Source organism: Trachurus japonicus, chromosome 12, assembly GCF_045865225.1.
Source record: "Trachurus japonicus isolate A0001 chromosome 12, Traja_1.0".
In the NCBI taxonomy this organism is placed as follows: domain Eukaryota; kingdom Metazoa; phylum Chordata; class Actinopteri; order Carangiformes; family Carangidae; genus Trachurus; species Trachurus japonicus.
In genome coordinates, this window is record NC_140918.1 from 21147693 (window position 1) to 21154046 (window position 6354).

Here is a 6354-nt window from a genome sequence, read left to right on the forward strand (position 1 = left end):
GTGGGCTTCTCTGCCAATTTACAACAGAGGCCATCTTCATCAGAAAAGCAGTAGTCACTTCACCTGATGTGACTTCCTGCAGTCAGACACTAATTATTGCGCTCTCAACATCTCAACATAGGGACCAAAAAAGGGTGGATGGTTTGATTAACAGTATGTGTGACTTTGACACGTGATGCAGCACTCTCAGGAAACCAACAATAAATACTTACTTATTTTCATGACCAAGATTTTCCTCCGACCCAAACCAATTAGGTGATGGCAGTGTTGGTCCAGACTGCAATATCCGGAAATAAATAAATAAATAAATAAATGGATGTTTTGTCATTATATTCTGGACAGTTTTCATTCTGTGAATCCCAGTGGAAAACAGTCACAATTCTTGAGGGTGCTACAGTAGAGGTCTCTGCCACTTAGGTGTAAACATCCACACCCACTTGAGCACCACTAGCACCCCTTTCCACCCCTAGCTCTAATGGCAATACCGTCAAGGTCATAGGTGGGGTGCTCCACTGCAAGTATTTCATTATTTGCCAGATACTTTGTGACGCATAAATAATATATACTGTACAGCTCTATGTGTTTGCTGTCAATCTCACCTGTTGCTTCTGTCCTTCTTGACTCTCCCACAGCAGCATGTTGGCAGCTGTCCTCCTCCTCCACCTCCTCCCCTGTAGCTCTCTCTTCATTAGCTGCCATCTCTTCCTGACCCTCTCTTGCTGCTTCAGGTGCCACAGCAGCACTGGATGAAGCCTGGAAACACAGTCTATGAAACAAATTAGTTGGATAGCCAGTCACAGTGGCCAGACTTGCTCACCTTACTTTGTGTGTGTTTTCCTAAGTTTCTAGGTGCTTAGTTTTTCTAATACCTCTGGTCTGCACTGTCTTTTTGCCTCCTCGGGGCAAATCTTTGAAATTCTTTTTAATATTCGTCTGGATTAAGGAAGCAAACACTCAGTTAGAGAGAGAGAAACACTCACTTCTGACTGGGGAGGTTTTTCCATGGCAGGGTATGGGGTGACAGATAAGTTGATTTGTGTGTATACATAGTTCTGGAATAGCTTGTAATTTACATATTTCCTTGTAAATGCATATAGTGTGTCATCACTGATAGACTAAGTAATATAACTGCCATATTTGCCATACTTGCTCCTATTGCCAACGTGCATATCAATATAGGAAAGGACCAAATATAGGAAATGTATGTCTCTGGAGTATGGCAGATGCTGGAAAGTAAATAAAAGGTGCTACAGTACAGTATGCAGTGGAAGGATGAGCAATAATTGCCTTAATCCATCTGGTTTTGAAGAGCCTTACTTCACTCCATGTAAAATTAAACTACCCTAATTATCTCCCTGTTATAATTGTGGTACTGGGATGCATGTAAACAGCGTTTCTATTTCTGGATGTAAACCAACTGTTTTCTCTGAGAGCCTTAGGGCCTAATGTTAAGTGTCTGCCTTTTTTGTTGTTGTTGTTGTTGTTGTTGTTTTTTTTTGCCTGTTTGTAAATTGTTTATCTGTGAAACTCTGGATCTATTAGTCTGACTTAATTTTCCTATCTGCCTCATTATTTGAGCAGTTCTCTGTCTGCCAGCATATTAATGTGTCTGTCTCCCTGCCTGACGATTTACCTGCCAGACTGTCCATCTATCATTCATCATAAGTGTTTATGCTTTGCTCCGCAGTTTGACTCCCCCCTTTGCAGCAAGTTAATGACATGCATAAGTAACACACAGTTGATGTGGTTGTAGGCTAGCCATCCATCATGAGGTTATTACATATGCACGGCTCCAGCTTGATCTGCACAGTCTCCCTTGTCACAGTGTCCCCCTCTCTTACTCATCTTCCCTGCCTTGACAGTCTATCTGCCCTTTATCCCTGTGCCTCTCTTCTTCCTCCTCCCCTTCCCCCCGTCTTTCTCCATCTCTCTAATATCGCTATACCTTCCTCATCTCTCCTCTTCTCTGTCTGTAGTCCCCTAATGTGTTCCCATCTACTTCCATTTTCTCACAATCTCACCGTGGAGACAGTTACAGCTGGCAACTGGTGAACAAAAAGAGAGGAAACTATTATAAATCCATGTGCAGGTCATTTGTCCTCACCTATAGGGGCATCTCTGGAAATACTCCCAGGCAACCTACTGTAGTTCTAATGTGGTGATGAATCTGTGTTTTTTTTTTTTTTCAAAGCCATGAAGCCATGGAAACTAACTGATACTAAAAAGTTTCAAACCAAATTAATGATTCAGAGTGAACTCTTAAGACATGCCACACACACCAGTCAGCCACAACATTAAAACCAATCACCTGTTATAATGTTGTGGCTCAGCGGTGTATATAACATGTCATTGCGGTATATTGCTTTTATTTTCACTGCTGTTGTTGTTGGATAAGAGTGTGAGCAAAGGTTTTAATTTACAAGCAAACACACCAACTACTTAATAGTAAGAATACAAGACGACAAGACAGGCATAAATGAAGGTTACCATAGCAAATGCATAGAGGCAAAGAGGAGCTACTATCATGCAGTGGTCCAAATTATCTCATGCTAACATGACATGAGGGAGCAGCACGATTGCTTAGTATAGTGGTTTGTAATGAGATGACGTATAGAGATAAATTCAATGTGTTGGGACCATGGAATTACCACCTGTTGCTGAAAAGGGTGCTATTTCTGCTCATCTGCTAAAGTCCCATCATTTCTCCATTGAGTTCAGTGTTTTCACTACTTCACCTTCAGTTATGGCTCACAAAACATACTGTACACCTGTGCTGTAGCAGTAACATTCTGTCTGTCTGACATCTTGTGCTGAGCAGGTAGCAAAAAGCGGCTGTCTGTTATATGATGACAGCGGTGAAACTGAACCAAAACAGCAAAGTTACAGATCGCATTAAAACAATGAGCAAAAAAATGCTCATATTACAGCTGAGTGGAAGTGCAGAGTTGGGTATTCATTTTTCTTGGTTTGTGACTAAAAGCGCCCCCTTTACATTACATCTAGTCATGTAACAGTATTGATTAATGCAGCTTTAAGAGGTTATAAATTCAGAGGAGACGGCGAGAGTAAAAATTAAGACAAATACAGGGATGAAGGGAAGGAGGGAGTAAAATACGGATGAAGGGAAGGAACAAGGGAGATACTGAGAGCACAAAATGATGGCTTTGTCCTTTGTGTCTAGCTGACTGTACAAAACAGATGTAATGAGGAATGATCATTTATTACACCAGGAGGGGTGAACTGAGGGGAGAGAAGGAGATAAAAAAAAGAGAAAGTGAGAAAGAAAAGAGGGATCGCTGTCCGAGAACAATGTCTAGTTTTAGTACTACTATCCACAAGGCTGCTCTTTGCTACAGTTATGGGTATCACAATGATGTGACTCATTGAAGTCACTAACAGTGTTGCTGCTACCGCAAAAAGTTTCTCTACTGCAAATATTACTATACTCTGAGAAAAGGTTTCATCCATGGCAATTCATGTAAAAAAAAAAAAAAAAAAAAGATAAGGCAAAATGTTTTCTGGTTACCACAAGATCAACACATCTAGCAACTGCACTTTCCACAAAACACAATGTTATCAGATCAGACTGTTTTTCTCAGCTACACAGCGTATTCATTTTCTCTCTCTTTCATTATCTCCCCACAATTCCTGACTTAATACTCCATCTCCTGTTTTCCCCTGTCTCTCCTTCTCCCCTGTGAGTGATGAGCAATCACAAACCATCATCTCTTAATTAATATAAGGCCCTATAATGAATTCTTCTTGCTGTGCTGAGCTATATATATGCAGGTATGAGGAGAAGCTCATCCCTGGCTACATGCAGTCAGGGATGAGTCACATTCAGGCATTGAGCTTTCTCATTTAAGGGATAAAACCATTTGGCACGGAAACCATTTAGCGCAATAAGAAGATTTGGGGGTCTGCAACAAAGTACTGTCTAACTTAATAGGCAATTAATGTCTAATTTTGAAAAAGGGAACAGGGATGGTATAAATGAGCATTCATTTTCTTCTCCTGCCACGTGGGTTGCTTTGAACCCTGTCCGCCGAAAAAAAGGATTTCTTCCCATAAAATGATGTTCTTTAGCCTCAGGCAATTAGAAGATGAATAAGAAGAGTGTCTAAATGAATAATTTAAGCAAAAGGAAAAAATAAAACAATGCAGGTAAGAAAAAATAAGCTATTTTTGAATTTGCAGTTTTGGAAATTGCTCTAATGAGTCCAGATTCTATATTTTCACTCCCGGGTGAGGAATATTAGTTTATTTCAAAACAGGGAAAACGACACTCAACTTGTGGCACAAACACAATCTATCATGAACCATGCAGCGCTAACTCGGGTTAAATCCAAGTTCTGGAGCAGCTTGAGGCTGACAGCTGAGTATGAAAGACTCGCTCCCTGTAGGGTCGAAAGATTTGTAACTTTCTCGTCGACAGGACAGGAGCTGTAGTCAGCTTGGATTCACAACAAACCAAAGTGTCAAAATGTGCATAGAAACTTCTCAAACAGCTCCCACAGCATTATCCCCTTCTTGGCTGTTTTATACATTCAGTTTCTGTATATTTGAGCTAAAAGCACTTCTTTTTTGCACACTGCTTCCTCTGTATAGCCCCAAAACTTCACGAGCAGTTTTAAGGGATTCATTAACAAAACAAGGATTGTTTGGACTGTGGCTCAGATGGTAGAGTTTACTCCCTACCCTTTCTTATGATGGCAAACTCACACATTGCAGAAATTCAACCAAAACTAGAATTGATCTCACCTGATACAAAAAATCACACTGTGAAGAAATTTTAAGAGTTCTTATTTGCACTCAACAAATGTGCCTGTAAGGTCTGTTCTGAGAGTTCGCAGACGGAGGTAATTGTTTGGTCGACACATTCGGTATTGCCACAGACAGCTGCCCAGAAAAGCATCGCCCACATCGGCTGAACTCTTAAAAATCATGCTCCGCTGAAATGCCAGCCAATCCAACCACTGTAATCTACAGCTCACTTTGGAACTGGGATAAACAGGACACTGAAGTTGTGTCAAACTTTTTGATTATGGTATCTGCATTTTGGTTGTAAATAAAGACAGACAATGGTGGCCCTTTCTCTGTGACGCTGACAGACACAATAGGATTTGTGGTCATGCACAAACCAAGTATTACGATGCATTCTCTGGTTGTAGCTTCACTTCACACCAGACATTTAAATCCCATATGTAGCTGGCACCAAAAATTAGGGAAAGAATGACAGTGATGTTTTGCGATTTTGCCCACACATGAATTAGATACATGCTTCACACTTGTTGGAGTCGAATTAGTAACGAATTACCACCTATTTAACTTACTTCAACTGGTGCCCTTTTTGAGTATTCAAGTCCCATAAAACTTCCAAAACAATCCATCACCTCCTTCCTTTGCTGGTGCTTCTGTCTGTCTTTTCAAATCCAGAGTTCTCTTTCTGCTTCTGTGACAGTAATTCCAATCCTCTTGCTGATGAAGCTAAGCCTGGGGTAAAGCAGGATAAACCCTATAAACAACTAACTTACCCCTGTCTTTGTCTACACGCTTTACATATCTAAGACATTACAGACCAGGTCATTCCGGGCTTTCCGGTGTGTTTGCTACATCGTCCGGATAGAGCTGTCGTTCTTATCAGCGTTGTCCGCTGCCTGCCCCCACCAAGCTGTCTTTGGATGATGCCCACCATCTGGAGCCTGATCCTTTCATCATCGTCCCACCTGGCTGTGAAAATCCATCTGCATCTTGCTCCATCTGTAGTCTTACATACCTTACTGAGCAAACAGTTGACAATTCACCAAGCCTGGACCGTTTCTAGCTAACCTAGACAGGAACCTTCAGTAAGGAAAACTCTGTGTTTGTCCATGTGAACTATGACACCAGATTTTAGCTACCACTGTCTATGTCTAACATCAGTTTAAAACTTGATTGAAAACACAGTATCCAATGGTCACCCTTACAGTTGTGTCCAGACGGCCCTACATGTCACGCTGTATCAACGGCATTCTAAAACAGTATAGTTTCCATGTAACGCACATCTCCCAGCCTCTCCAAGCAATGCCTGCAAGAAAAGCTGTCTCTACTTACTGGATTGTCATTCAGTCTGAAATCCATATCATAGTCTGCCATCTCCTGCAGCCAAGGTGCTGAAAGGCATCTAACAACCCTCATCCCAATGTTTATGTTGTATCTTCTGCTTTCTGGAAACATGATTATCTCTTGACCCTCTCAGCCAACAGAGGTGGATGCACTGCACCATGACTATTAGCATGTGCATGGCATATTGTGCCAGCTGAAGCCAAGAGGAGCTCCTCAGAGGTCCTTCTACCCAGCAACATACCAAACATG

At 41.4% G+C, this 6354-nt stretch overlaps 1 long non-coding RNA gene across 1 annotated transcript; it reads right to left on the reverse strand.

Annotated features, from left to right (window-relative positions):
• Positions 1-211: 211 nt before the first annotated feature.
• LOC146977525 (uncharacterized) lies at positions 212-6141 on the reverse strand. The gene is made up of 3 exons (XR_015037205.1): positions 6094-6141; positions 600-753; positions 212-277 (listed from the first exon to the last, which is right to left on the reverse strand). It is a non-coding gene; the product is annotated as an uncharacterized LOC146977525 (long non-coding RNA).
• Positions 6142-6354: the final 213 nt, after the last annotated feature.